A 15,811-nucleotide genomic window follows, 5' to 3' on the forward strand; every position below is an offset into this window, starting at 1 on the left:
GAATTTTGAGGATTTCTGGGTCATCTGACCAACAAGAGGATGAACTAGACATTTTCTCCAGTCTCTATTAACTATAAAAAGTCTCCAAGAAGAGGAATTATGTGCAAGATAAAGAACTTCAGACAAAAACTATAAGATAAAAAAATAACCCTGAAAAGATAAAAATCCTTTTAAATTAAGATCAGAGAATGTTATTTCCTACAACGGTCACTCAGAAACATTTCCCCACCAACTTTTATACTCATATCAATGACATGCAAACTGTTCTTCCACCCTTTGCTTGAGTCCCCTCCTGCTGCAAAGATTTGATAGCATTCTTTATTTACCATTTACCCAGCCTCATAAGCCAACGACAAGCTGTTGACACCAATTCTGCCCACCTCTGGAAAGGACAAAGGGAGCATGCTGCCTTCTTACTGGAACAGTCCTTGGTTTAGGGACCACCAAGGCTGCAAAGATTGCCCAGGACATCCTTCCTATCTTCCCAAAATCTGAAAAATCAGCAGATGGTTATTCATCTCAGTCAAAGAAAGAAAGTTGGTCCAAGAAAGCAACTGGGACCATATTTGGCTGCCTCAGGCCTGAAAGAAAAGGTATGTAAACCTAGATATATCTAGTCTTTTTTTTCATATGCTTCTTGGGGCAGGGATGAAGACCAGCAAAACCTTAATACCCCAACATGGGAAAGGGCTAAAGAAACACTGTAGCCCAGCTCTGAGAGTGGAACAACCAGAAAAGGAGAAAGTTCCAAAAATGATAGGGGAATAAGAAAAAACAACTTGTAAAAAGATTTCAAAAGGAAAAAAAATCCAGAGCATTATAATAACAGTAATGTTGAGGAGGAGAAGGAGAAGGAGGAGGAGGAGAAGGAGGAGGAGGAGGAAAAGGAGAAGGAGGAGGAAGAGGAGAGGAAAGTGTGAATTTCAAAACTACTCCACCCTATTCAGACCATTCTTTAGAAGATCCGATTTAGCTGTTTCCTGATCAATAACAATAGAGATACTTGGAATAACAGAATCAGGTCTTGGAAACTACATTTTCCACCCTACTCAGTGTAACAAGATTAGGAAGGACTGCAGCAAACTCAAGATTTAATTATTTGAGAATTTGGCCTTCAACAGACATGTGCAAAAAAAGGACAGACCTCTAGGCGGTCCTAGGTTAAGCTAGAGCCACCATTGGCACATGTGAGATGCAGGAAATGAGGTAGAGAATAGCCTCTGGAGTTCTCAGGACTTCCTGTGAGGAGGGCTAGAGTCAGTTCAAGGCTGGTGCTTGGAGTTGGAGGAGCCCTGTGGACTGCTTTCCTTCAGATTGGTCATGTGAGTGATAAGGACTAATCCCTTTCCTTGCCTTGGCTATCCAAGGCCTTAAAGCCCACTTTGGCTCAGCCTGAATCAGAGTGGGTGTAGGGTTAAACTTATTTCCTTCTCTCCCTTATCCTTCTCTCTCTCTCTCTCTCTCTCTCTCTCTCTCTCTCTCTCTCTCTCTCTCTCTCTCTCTCTCTCTCTCTCTCTCTCTTTCTCTCTCTCTCTCTCTCTCCCTCCCTCTAATACTTTCTTCCTCCTGTTTGTAATTAAAACACCATAAAAATTTGGCAGCTGACTTCAGTGTTTCATTTAGGAATTACATAAGTGAATTGCTTGGCGACCTTAAATTAATATATATCAGTCTTTTAAAGTGATTTCAATATCACAAAGGAGGAAGAGGAGGAGTTAAATTATGCATTAAGATTTGCAAAGCATAGGAACAGGTAGGTTGATCAGTGAATAGAGAGCTAGACCTTGAGACAAGAGATCCTGGGTTCAAATCTAGCCTCAGATACTTCCTAGCTGTGTGATTCTGGAAAAGTTGCTTAACCTCAATTGCCCAACCTTTACTGATCTTTTGCCTTGGAAGTGATATTTAGCACCAATCCTAAAACAGAAGATTTAAAAAAAAAAAAGATTTGCAAAGTGCTTAGCAAACTTATCTCATTTCATCTTCACAGCCTTGAAAGATAAATATGGCTATTATAAGCAAATAAATCAATAGAAAATATCCTTAAAATAGGTAGAAGAATAAGTATTTCTTCATCAAAAGAAATAAACCCTTTATTCATAAAAAAAAATTTAAGAGAAAGCAAACCAATTCCCAATGAAACAGAATCCTGTGGAATCTCAGAATGGAAAAAGGAAATTCTAAAATGGTTCCAAAATAAAAGGAGAAATTATTAATTAAAATATATAAAAATTTATAGCTCTCAAGGCAGAATTTTTTATATTTTGTTAGCAGATTAGGAAAATAATCAATCTCCTTTGAAGAGTTTCTCCAAAGAAGAAAAATATGAACATATATGAAATATTAAAAAAAAGAATGAAGTGTAGTAAAATCAAACAGAAGAAAAGTAAAAAAGAACAACCTGAAAAAAAAACATGATTGTGCTCAGTACAGCAGCAAATATACTAAAAAATGAATGATACAAAGATTAACATGGCCCTTGGGAAAAATAACACACAAATTCATGAGTTATCACACATTTTTGAAAGTTCTAAGAAACTATTAAAGGATAGTTAATAACAGTATTACACAAATTATTCTTAAAATTAAGAAAGAAAAATGAATAATTTTGATTATATTAAATTAAGAAGGTTTTGTACAAACAAAACAAATGCAACCAAGATTAGAAGGGAAGTACCACCTGGGGAAATTTTTTTATAATAAATTTCTCTCATAAAGGTATCATTTCTCAAATACATTAAGAACTAAGTCAAATTTATAAGAAACAAGTCATTCCCCAATTGACAAATGGTCAAGGGATATGAACAGGAAGTTCTCTGAGGAAGAAATCAAAGCTATCAATAATCATGAAAAAAATGTTCTAAATCCCTCCTGATTAGAAAAATGCACATCAAAATAACTCTGAGCTATCATCTTATACCTTGCAGATTGACCAATATGACAGTAAAGGAAAAAATAAATGTTGGAAGGGATATGGCAAAATTGGGACATTAACATATCACTACTGGAGTTAGGAACTGAGTCAACCATTCTGGAAGGCAATTTGGAATTATGCCCAATGGGTTTTTTTAAATGCATGCCTTTTGATCCAGCAATACCATTTATAGGTCTGTAACCCAAAGAGATTTAAAATAATCGGGATGGACCTGTTTGTAAAAAAAAAATTTATAGCTGCACTTTTTGTGGTAACAAAAAATTGGAAACTGAGGGCATGTCCCTCAATTGGGAATGGCCAAACAAATTGTGGTATGTGATGGTGATGGAATATTATTGTGCTATAAGAAATGATGAAACTGTTGGTTTCTATAAGAGCTAGGAGGACCTACATAAGCTGATGCAGAGTGAAATAAGTAGAACCAGGAAAACATACACAGTAACTTAAATATTGTTAGACAATCAAATGTAATAGACTTTGCTACTAACAACAATACAATGATCCAGGACAATTCTGAGGGACTTAGAAAAAGAATTCTATCCACATCTAGAGAAAGAACTGTTGGAGTAGAAATACAAATGAAAACATGTGATTTATCACTTGTTTATTTGGGTGTATGATTTGGGGTTTTGATTTTTAAATGATTACTCTATTACAAAATGAACAATATGGAAATAGGTTTTAAGGGATAATACATGTAAAACCCAGTGGAATTGACTGTCAACTATGGAAGAGGGGAGGAAAGAAGGGGGGGAAACAACATGAATCATGTAACCTTGGAAAACGTGTGTAGATTTGTTACTGGAATAAAATAAAGAAAAATCTTAAAAATTGAGAAAGAAAGCACTCTACTAAACTTCTTTTTATGTAACAAATATAATACTATAACCCACACCAGAGAAGGATAAAGAAAAGAACAAGAAATATAGGTCAATATTATTAATGGATATCAAGTCAAAACATTTAAATAAAAACCTTTCAAGCAGATTACAGCAGCCCATTCAAAAAAATCATTCATTGTGTACAAGCTAAATTTACACCAGGAATGTAAGGCTGATTCAACGTTAAGAAAACAATATGTATATTAAACACTGTACCATCCCAACCAAATGATTATATCAAGAGATATAGAAAAGGCCTTTGGTAAAGTTCCATACTCATTATGACAAAAACCCTGCAAAGTAAAATTATAGAGAAATCTTTTTAATGTCATTTTAAAATCTACCTGAAACCAAAAGCAATTATCATTCAGGTATACACAAGAAGCCTTCTCAGCAAATACAGTAAGTAGTCAAGCAAGGATGCCCAGTCTTTCCTTACTATTATTTTATACAGTTCAAGAAAATCAGCAATAGCAACAAGACAAGATAAATAACACTATCCCCGTTTTTGTTGGTGGCATGATGAGTTACTTAGAAAATCCTAGGGAAACAGCTAAGATAACTAACTGAGGCAATGGAATCAAAAAATTGGCAGACTACAAAATAAATATACAACAATTAAAAGTATGTCTGTGTACAACAATAGAAAGTGAAATCCAATTCTAGATAATTAAAAAAAAAACACATAAAATATTTAGGAGTCAAACTGCCAACACATACTTAATACTTATATAGATTCAGATACAAAATGCTCATTAAAGAAATAAAAACAACTTAAATAGATGAATACCCATTGCTTGTCTTTTCAAATATAGTAAAGGTGATCATACTAGCAAAGTTAAAATACAGTTTTAATTCTATCCCAAACTACCAAAGCTATGATTTAAAAAACTCAAAGATTTAGAGGAGAATAAAATTTAGAATTTCAAGGGACTAATGAAAAAAGGTCAGAAATGAAAGGGCAATAGTACTTCCAGACTTCAAACCATATTATAAAGCAAGTCATTAAATTATTTGGTACTGACAACAAACAAACAAAAACAAAGGAAAAGTAGATGAATAGGTTGACAGTCCACTGGACAAAAGAAAAACAAAAATAATGAAACTCAATAAACTAATGTTTGATAAACCTGAAAATATAAATTACTTAGGAAAAACTCTCTGTTTGTTAAGAACTACTGGGAGAAGGGAAAAAAGCAGAAAGAAATCTGGCAGAAATCAAACCAACATTTCATAATATATTCTACAGTCAATTAAAAGTGGATATATAATTTGAATTTTAAAAATTATACCATTAAAAAAGTAGGGGGGGGGGAAGCTGGGTAGTTCAGTGGATTGAGAGACAGGCCTAAAGATGGGAGGTCCTGGGTTCAATCTGGCCTCAGACACTTCCCAGCTGTGTGACCCTGGGCAAGTCTCTTAAGCCCCATTGCCTAACCCTTACCACTCTTCTGCCTTGGAACCAATACACAGTATTGATTCCAAGATGGAAGGTAAAGATTAAAAAAAAAAAAAAGAAGAGTGTAATAATTAAAATGGTTGAGGCCATAAACTGTAGGAGTTAAAATAATGGAAGACTTAAATTGTAGTAGATAAAGAGTGGATGAGTAAATTGTGACTGCAGAAAATATATTTTCACTACAGTGTCTTGTTTTTAAATCAAATATAAGATGGTCGCCAGGGAAATATTCCCAATTATGAAATATACCCAAGTTAACTGGGTTTTATAGAGATTTTAATTAATAATACAATGAGGAATTAAAGAAAAGGATAGAAAGAGAGAAAAAGGGAATAATGAGAAAAGGATAGGCCAGCCCAGGGCAGCCCTGACCAACCCAGGCCTAAGCCTTAAGAGAAAGATCAGTCAGTCCTTAATCACTCACCATAAGATCTGTTCAAGCAAGGATTCTAGTGACACCAGGCCAGCATCATCTCAGCTGCCTCCACCAGCTCAATCCTCAATCTGAATGCCCCTCTGAATGAATCTGAGCTCCTATTTAAAGGGAATTTTCTCCTATGTCACCTCCCCTAAGTCCTTATATCTACCAATCACAGTAGACGTTTTTCAAAGGACAGACCATTCTTAGTTCACACCCGAGTAGACTAATCTTTTGAGTAATTCACTTCTGAGTAGACTAGAATCTCTGAGTAAGTTTTCACCTCTTTGTTCCTTGTAAATTCACAAGTTGCCTGACCTTTATAGGTACCTAGCACCCCTTTGTATTAGTCCTAAAATAGACATAGCTTAAAGAACTTTTGTCCTACTATAAGTATGAGTTTAAGTATCTTTCATTGTTCAGCAAGGAGTTTCTTCCCCTAAAGCAGGCTTAAGTAGGGGTGGAGTAGAGTTTTCACATTCCTGATCTAAGTAGAGTTCTCACATTTCTGATACTTTCACTGCCCAAATGGTGAATGGTCCCAATGGAGAATTTTTTAAGGTTTACAATCCTAACCTTATGAAGTAGGGTCTTAGAAATTTTAAGGTTCACAAGAGAAGCCAACAATGTCTTTTCACAGTACAGATAAGAGATGAATTCTAACCAAGCAAAGGATAAAGGCAATTATAGTACAAAAAAATAAAATCCATAACTTTGGTTATATTACAACTTTTTCATTTCTACGCAAATAAAAGTAATGAAACTAAAATAAGAAAATAATTCATCAAGTGGGTAAAATGTATTATATTTATGGATAATGGATTTGTATCCCAGATATGTAGAAAACTTGCAGAAATATGAAGATCATTCCTCAATAGATAAGTGGACAGAAAAACAAACAGGTCTTGAAATGATTGTAAATTTTTAACAACCATATATAAGAATGTTCCAAATCACGATTAACAAGAGAAGTACAAATCAAAATTCCCCTAAGGTTCCATCTCATGTCCTGAAAATTAGCAAAGTTGGAAAAATGCAGGAACAATTAATCTTGGAGGGGTTGTGGGAAGCAGGCACACTAATGCATTGCTGGTGGAGCTGGAATTTAGTTCAACCATTCTGGTAAACATCTTGAAATAATGCCAATGAAGTGGCTATAATGTCCATACCCTTTGATCTCAACTGCTTAGTGTATAAGCCAATAAAATCACTGTTGGGGGTGGAGATAAGGAAGGGTATATATATATATATATATATATACCAAAATAGTTATTATAATATTCTTGTGGTCACAAAAAAATTAAAAACAAAGTAGATACCTAACAATTAGGAAATGACTTAGTAAATTATAGAATAGTGATGGAATAGAATATTACTCTTCTTTGAAAAATGGAAAATATGTTGAATGGAAAGATTTATGGAATGTATTTCCAGAACTGATGCAAAGTAAACAATATACACAATAATTATGACAATGTAAATCAAAAGAACAAAAAAATTAAAATTAGCATTGCAAAATTTACAAGATTGAGTTTGACCCCCCCAAAAAAAGAAAGCTATAGAAAAAGGCATCTCCTGGAATTTCCTGCCAAAGTGATAGCCTGAATGAGAGAAGATAGACTGTAAGGCTCCTATGTATCTACTTCAGTAAAACCCTGCAGTTCACACCAGACTAAATAATGAACCAAAGAGAAACTACAGGAAATTACTTCTTCCATTCTAGAACTGCACAAAAAGACAGGGAGAAGGTAATAGTAGACTCGGCTTGCAAAGGGATCATCAGCTCAACCAGAGATGCAACATAGAGCCTACAAGATTCTGTGTCCTGAGAAATCAGAAGTAAAGGGTTCCCCTCAAGAAGCCCAAGGATGGTCCGAAAATCCCAGGATAAAGACATTTGAAGCCCAAGACAAGCAGCAAGAAACGACCGAAGACCATCACAGTTCTGCTCAGCATGATGTCATGGAGTTCAGTACCAATGACAGTCTAGATTCAGAGGCTACAAGGCACCTGACAACTTGTCCTAAATAACCATATAAACTCCCAAAAGATCCAAGGCTCAGAACTTCAAAGATCCAAGAAGTGACTGACCTTAAGAGGTAGAAATTGGGACAAAAGCCTAGGGGACTCATGGAAAGAACCAATTATACCCATCAAAGAATATATTGGAGAGGTAGGGATGTAGCCCCATCCCTGGTACCAAACTTTAGTTCAGGAACAAAGACTGAAGAGCTGAGCAAAACAAGAAAATAAGCAAATATACAGACTAGAATTTTTTTAATTGTAGATTTAGAAAGCTCTAAGACTCTCTAGAATGAGATAATAACTCTATAACACCTACAGGAAGACACTCAAAAATTTATTTTCCACAAAGACTACATAAACACTTTTAATTTGCTTTTTCTGTTTTAGTTGCATGTCCAATTCATTGATCTGTTCTTTCTCTAGTTTACTGATGTAAGCATTTACAGTTGTCAATTTCCCCTAATTAATGATTTGACTGAATCCCATAAATTTTTGTATGTTGTCTCTTGATTGTCATTCTCTTCAATGAAATTATTGATTGTTTCTATGATTTGTTTTTTGACCCACTTACTCTATAGAATTAGATTATTTAGTTTCCAATTAATTTTTAACCTGTCTTTCTACAACTTTTCACTGAATGTAATTTTATTGCATTATGATCAGGAAAGTAAATAAGTACTTTTAAGAAGTAAAGCAATAGTAATTTCTAAATGAAATAAAAAGTTTTGGAGTAAATAATTAAGAGAATAAATAGTTTGGAAGAAAAAATAGTCAATCTTTTCCAAACAATGGAGTCCCTGAAAACTAGAACAGACCAAACAGAAATTGATGACCCCATAAGATAATAAGAAACAGTAAAACAAAAGCAAAAGATTAAAGAAAATGTAATGTTTGCTGACAACTAATCCAGAAAATAGATCGAAGAGAGAAATTTTAAAACTTATTGGACTCCCTTAAAATTATTATTAAAAAATATAGATACTATGTTTCAAGAAGTAATAATGAAAAAAATAAATTAGAATAAGAAAGCAAAAATGAAGATAGAAAGAACTCACCCACCACTCTTTGAAACATTATAGATACTATGCTTCAAGAAGTCATAAATGAAAACTTCTTAGACAACTGAATGTTAGAGCCATAAGAACTCCCCAGGCCCATCAAGGCAAGAAACAGCGAGAAAAAGAAATATTTTGCTAAGACCTACCTAGTCCAGGCAAGGACCAGTCATGAACTCACAAATGCAGCAAAACTTGTATCAAGTACAGCCGCCATCTCTTAATTGGATCTTCTTGATTGACTTAAAACATTCTTGACAGACTAAAATATTATTGACCAGGTTAACATAACCTTGGGCTTTATCTCGGGCAGAACGACCACTATACTTTTCCTATACATCCTGCTATAAATTCTACTCCCAGGAAATTCCTGACTAGTTATCACAAACTTTGAGTTATGTTGTAAAGACAGAGTGACCTTCTTTACTCTGGCACCATCACTATCTTGTCTCAGACAACACACCAAAGAGAAATTTTGTAGATTAGTATTGAGGAATGTATTTACTCCTTTACGCAGCTTTAATTGACCTGCATATTTTGATAAGGCTTGTATACTTTTGTTACATAGAAAATATATGTTTCTGACATGTTATACTTTCCTTTTATGTATGATGTTGGCAATTAGCAATGTGTACTTCACCATGTAACTTCTTTGTTCATAGAATGTGTATATATATACATACACACACACACACACACACACACACACACACACACACATATATATATATATATATATATTGTGCTTAAATGCATAATAAACAGAGCCTCCATGATGCAATGCAATCACCAGTTTTTCCTCTAGGCTTCCCATGACTCAGTTAATTTCAGCAAGTCCATCTCTCTGTCTCTGTCTTTCCCCCTACTCTTGTTCTGTCTCTCACTCTTTAGCTCACAATCACACATTCTCTCACTCAGAGTTTAGAATTTAGGCTGTGTCTGTTTGTCAGAACACATTTTCTATAATTCGACTCCTTTGCCATCTGAGCTAACCAGTCCAGGGTCGGGCTTTACCTGACTTCTAACAGTAGCTATCAGAGAAACCCACAGGGTGAATATTTCTTCCAGTTCACCACTACTGAAGAATGGCTGAAAAAATTATGGTTTATTAATGTAATGAATTATTGTGTTTAAGAAATGATAATACCCTACACCAAGATAAACTCAGAATGGGTGAATGACCTGAATATAAAAAAAGAAACTATAAGCAAATTAGGCAAACACAGAATAGTATATTTGCCAGATCTTTGGGAAAGGAAAGACTTTAAAACCAAGCAAGAGCTAGAAAAAATCACAAAATGTAAAATCAATAATTTTGATTGCATCAAATTAAAAAGTTTTTTTACAAACAAAACTAATGCACCCAAAATTAGAAGAGAAGCAACAAACTGGGAAACAATCTTCATTACAAAAACCTCTGACAAAGGTCTAATTACTCAAATTTATAAAGAACTAAACCAATTGTACAAAAAAAAATCAAGCCATTCTCTAATTGATAAATGGGTAAGGGATATGAATAAGCAATTTTCAGTTAAAGAAATCAAAACTATTAATAAGCACATGAAAAAGAGCTCTAAATCTCTAATAATCAGAGAAATGCAAATCAAAACAACTCTGAGGTATCACCTCACACCTAGCAGATTGGCTAACATGACAGCAAAGTAATGAATGCTGGAGGGGGTGTGGCAAAGTTGGGACATTAATGCATTGCTGGTGGAGTTGTGAATTGATCCAATCATTCTGGAGGGCAATTTGTAACTATGCCCAAAGGGAGCTAAAAGACTGTCTGCCCTTTGATCCAGCCATAATGCTGCTGGGTTTGTATCCCAAAGAGATAATAAGGAAAAAGACATGTACAAAAATATTCATAGCTGTGCTCTTTGTGGTGGCAAAAAATTGGAAAAAGAGGGGATGCCCTTCAATTAGGGAATGGCTGAACAAATTGTGGTATATGTTGGTGATAGAACACTATTGTGCTCAAAGGAATAATAAAGTAGAGGAATTCCATGGGGACTGGAACAACCTCCAGGAATTGATGCACAATGAGAGGAGCAGAACCAGGAAAACATTGTACACAGAGACTGAAACACTGTGATACAATCGAATGTAATGGACTTCTCCATTTGTGGCAATGCAGTGATCCTGAACAACTAGAAGGAATCTACGAGAAAAACCACTATCCACATTCAGAGGAAACACTGTGGGAGTAAAACACCAAAGAAAAACAACTGCTTGAATACATGGGTCGAAGGGATATGAATGAACATCCTAACAACAACATGGAAATAGGTTCTGATCAAGGACACATGTAATACCCAATGAAATTGCACATCGGCTGCGGGAAGGGTGGATGGAGGGGAGGGAGGGAAATAAAGTGAGTATTGTAACCAAAAAAATTAAATTAAATTAAATTAATTTTTTTTTACAAAGGAAATAAAAAAAGAAATGATAACAGATTTTTTTGTTTTATCTTCTTTTATTTTTATTTTCATGCAAAATACATTTCCATATTAGTCCTTGTTATAAAAGGACACGTACAAAATCAAAACCCCAAAATAAAACTGTAAATATACTACTGTGAAAGACAATATGCTTTAATTTGTATCTATCTGACCCCGACAATTCTTCCTCTGGGTGTGGAGAGCATTCCCCATCATGTCTTTCAAGATTATCCCAGATCATTGCATTACTGAGAATAACCAAGTTTTTTCAGCTGATCATTGTATAATATTGCTGTTATTGTATACAGTGTTCTCCTGGTTCTGCTTATTTCACTCTGCATCAGTTCATGCAAATAAAAGAGATGATTTCAAAGAATCAAAGGTAGTGTGAGCTATTGTAGAGAAAAGTGAGAAGTGGGAAAACAACTAATATAAGAATAATGACATTGTAAAGAAAAATAACTCTAAAAGACAATAATTCTGATCAATGCAATGATCAATTAAGACTCCAAAGGATATATGGTGTAGCAGGCATGTAACCTACCAACTAATAGGTAGGTATTGGACACAAGGTATTAGGTGAATAAATGTGACTGTCATTTTAATTAATTTTGCTGACTATACTTGTTGCAAGAGTATTTGTTTTCCTTTTTTCTCTTGATCTTTAATTGGGGTGGAGGGTCAAGGGGATAATAATAGTTATACCAAAAAATGAGTCATTATGATATTTTTAAATACACAGAAATAACAGAAGGACATCCAGAAGAAAGCACAAATAAACATAAGAATTTTGAAAATAATATGGAGAAAATACATACTTTTTTAAAGTAATCAATATAAAGTGGATCTTTTACAGTTTTGTATAGTACTCTCTTTTCATGTTCTACTATATACAAGGAAATTGTGTATGTATCTAAGACCAGAATTTTTAATGGGTTTTTTTCAAAGATATCCTCCCATGCCTTTGCAAAGAAGGTGTAAGGATGATATTAGAAAATAAGTATTATTTTATTAGTTTAGAGATAAGAAGTAGAGTGGCTGGCTTGAGAAATAATTGAAGTTTGAAGCAAAGCTGAGAGAGTATGTTAATTTCAAATGTTGACAGTTATATCTGTTTTTCTGTGTCAATTACTATCTGGCAGTTGGGAGTTGATCTCTGGCAGTTGCCAGAGTCTCTCAGGGCTGGAGTAGGTAACATCTTTGCCTCTCTATCTGAGGGAAAGATCTGAAGGAGCTTAGTGTTTTCCTTTCCCAACTTGGGAAACACTATTGACTATGTATTGTGGTTTTTAAAGATTGATTTAACTCTGAGAAGACTAAAGAAAAACCTTGTCTGGTTTACATTCAGAGTCTGTTAAGGCTCAGAGTCCTAACAAGATTCTTGTTGAGACTCAACCAGCTAGCCTTTGCAGTTTTATAATTTGAAGGTGAAGTTAAGAATTATAAGGATAATAGGTGTAGTTTTTATTTAGATAGTATAAATTTGGGTTAGTCAAATCAGGGAGAATTAGTGTAGCCTGTGAATCACAGGAGAAGTGGTTCTCTATGGAACCAGGGAGTTTATTTGGGTGGATTTAGAATCCCTTAGAATTAGAAATCCTTGTTATCTTTATATATTCCAATATTTTATTTTTTATAATAAGAGTCTCTTTAGTGTCCTTGTGCCTGACCCTGAAGGGAAGTTCAAATTTGAACTTCACTTCATCACTGAATATACTTTTGATTACCTCTATCAAACATATCTGAACAGTTTTGATTACATCTATTTTTATAACTCATCATTATTATTTTTACAAAGGGAAGTCCTTTGCCTATATTGTCAGATTTTTTAAAATATATCAATTGATTTTGCTTGTATTTCTCTTCTTTTTATTTTTTCCTTAAAAATAGTTTTAAGGGATGGTTGTTTGAAAGGAGGAATGGATATAAGGGGAAATTTAGACAATGTAAAAACAAAAGATATTATAATTTATTTTAATAACATTATTTCTATATAAGCCAAAGTCATTGAACTTAAAGACAAGAGACACAGACAACTTTATAATTATAGGTTTCCAAAAATAATATGACAATTTCTCAAAAATATATATATCATTCAAGAATCAATACAAGAAAACTGCTCAGAATTTCTGAACTTAAAAAACAAAGCACTTAAAAGAATCAATTGATCCCCTCCAAAAAAAAAATTTCTACTCTTCAAACTGAAAGAGATGTAGTGGTTAAATTTTAAAATTCAAATTCAAACAACACACAAGAAGCCAGGACTATGATTTTCATAATAAAAGGAAATTTAAATGACAAAATTATTTTATACCCACTAGAAACTGCCTATTTCTCATCATTATCAAGAACTTTTACTAAAATAGATCATGAACTAAAGTACAGGTATCCCTTCCACTTTCAAACTTTCCCCATCACAGTTTCAATGGTCAGCATAAGAAATTCAATGAAAATTTTGGGGGAGTTTTGCAGAAGCCACAGATGACAGGAAAAGGTCAGCAGATGACATAGAAAAAGTTTAGAAACTCAGAAATGCATAAAATATATATATATACATATATATATATATATATATATATATATATCACCATATTTTTATCTTTTATCTTCTGTGATGCAGAAAGGATACTTGTACAATAAAAACTGAAAATATATATGTAACCTACATTACCATGGAGATGAGACTTTCTAGCAGACACCATCTCAGAATCTACCAGCTACTAATATTTTATACTGGGAATTATGGCACTGTTTTGCAAAGATTTTTGAAAGAAAGAGGACATATAGAGTCAAGTAAGATTGAGAGTTTGAAGTTCATCATTTATCTTGGAATTCATGGTTATTTCATGGTTGGGCACTGACCTGGGTCTCTGAGCTTATGTTCACTTGCTCTTCTCCTCTAGGGAAAAACTGATGATGGGTACTACTATTACCATTGCAGCTGTTGTAATGGATGAATGTGTCACTGTGCACACACACACACACACATCATTTTATTTAGTGAAATGACCCTAACACCTCTATATAGACAATTTCCCTCTGAGTTCCTCCTTTGAGTTTCCTTAATTCATTCTTCTTGGTGGGGCATTGGAGGAAGTAGGGAGAAGGTGTCATGGAAGAGAGCCAAGTCCAAAATAGGAAAAGCCAATTCCATTGTGGTATGTTCATGAACTTTACCCTTCCCTCCTTATGCTCTTTGTGTTTTCATTTCCTCTTCCTCCCCTTGTGGGTTAAAAAAGGAAAAATGTCAAATGATATCCTTACAGAGTAAAATGCAGTAAAAATAATAATCAATTCAGAGAGGACAAGCACAATACACAGGCCTAAAAATTAATAATGAAACAATAAATAATGAATGGGCCAAGAACAAATCATAAAAAATTAATAACTGTAAAAGAATGATAAAAACAAAAAACCTGCCAAAGTTTCTACCTAAATATATCAAAATATACCTAAAGAAAAGTTTGAAAGAAACAGTCCATCTGGCAAAAATAAACATTAACTGGAAAAGTAGGATTTTAGTGTGATTAATATGCAATTAAAAAACAAAAAAGCCAACAAATAAACAAACCCAAAATAAACACACATGAAGAAATATTGAAATTCAAATAAAATAAATTTTAAAACAAAAATACTATAGGAGTCAGAGGCAAAACTAGCAACTGGATCCATGAAGAGACTAACAAAATTGATAAACTTTTAGTCAATCTGTCTAAAAAGAAGGATGAGGAAAATCAAATTAAAAAAATTAAAAATGGAAATAAGATCACAACAAAATCAGGAGAATAATTTTTTTAAACTACCCATTCACAGTTAGAAGCCTACAAACTGAAAATCCAAAAGATTATATACAAAAATATAAAATACCCAAATTAACAGAATACAAAATAGACATCTTCAAACTAATTTTAGAAAATAAAATTGAATTAGGTACAAAAGAACTAGCAAGTGGGAAAGAAGACCCTTTTCAAGATGAATTATATCAAACATTTTTTAAAGTACCTATCCAAATTATTCTCAAAATTAAAAAAGAAAGCACTCTAAAAAATTCTTTTTATTAGACAGAGTCCTAGTACCTAAAGCAGAATAAAGCAAAGAAAGAGAACTACATACCAATATCATTCATGAATATATATCCAAAAGTAAAATCCTGGCAATAAATGTTTTTTATTCATTCATAAATTTAATGGTAAATTAATGTAATATAAAAACTGATGAATATGATCAATACAGAAAAACATAAAAAGACACATCAACTAATGCAAAGTGAAGTAAAATAAGACCAGCAAAACAATAGGACTATAACTTGTAAATGGAAAGAACAACAAAATAATCTAAAGTGAATTAGAAAACTTGCCCAAAGAAAAGATATGAGAATGCATACCCTCCACTTTTTTGCAAAGTCTATGGATATGAAATATTGTATACTTTTCCAATATCGGTTATTTTTTCTGACCTTTTCTTTAAAAATTCTTCATTATAAGAGATGACAGACTAAGCAGTGCCAAGGAAATACAGTGGAAAATACAAGTAACATAAAAACAAAAGATAACAATACAAAATTTTTAGAAGTCTGAGAAATTTATCTTATTTAATG

The 15,811-nt window shown here is 33.4% G+C and overlaps 1 non-coding gene across 1 annotated transcript; it reads left to right on the plus strand.

Annotated features, from left to right (window-relative positions):
* Positions 1-2,420: 2,420 nt before the first annotated feature.
* On the plus strand, positions 2,421-2,523 carry LOC130456705 (U6 spliceosomal RNA). The gene has a single exon (XR_008915751.1). It is a non-coding gene; the product is annotated as a U6 spliceosomal RNA (small nuclear RNA).
* The last annotated feature ends 13,288 nt before the right edge of the window (positions 2,524-15,811 follow it).

This window comes from Monodelphis domestica, chromosome 1 (assembly GCF_027887165.1).
Source record: "Monodelphis domestica isolate mMonDom1 chromosome 1, mMonDom1.pri, whole genome shotgun sequence".
Classification (NCBI taxonomy): Eukaryota; Metazoa; Chordata; class Mammalia; order Didelphimorphia; family Didelphidae; genus Monodelphis; species Monodelphis domestica.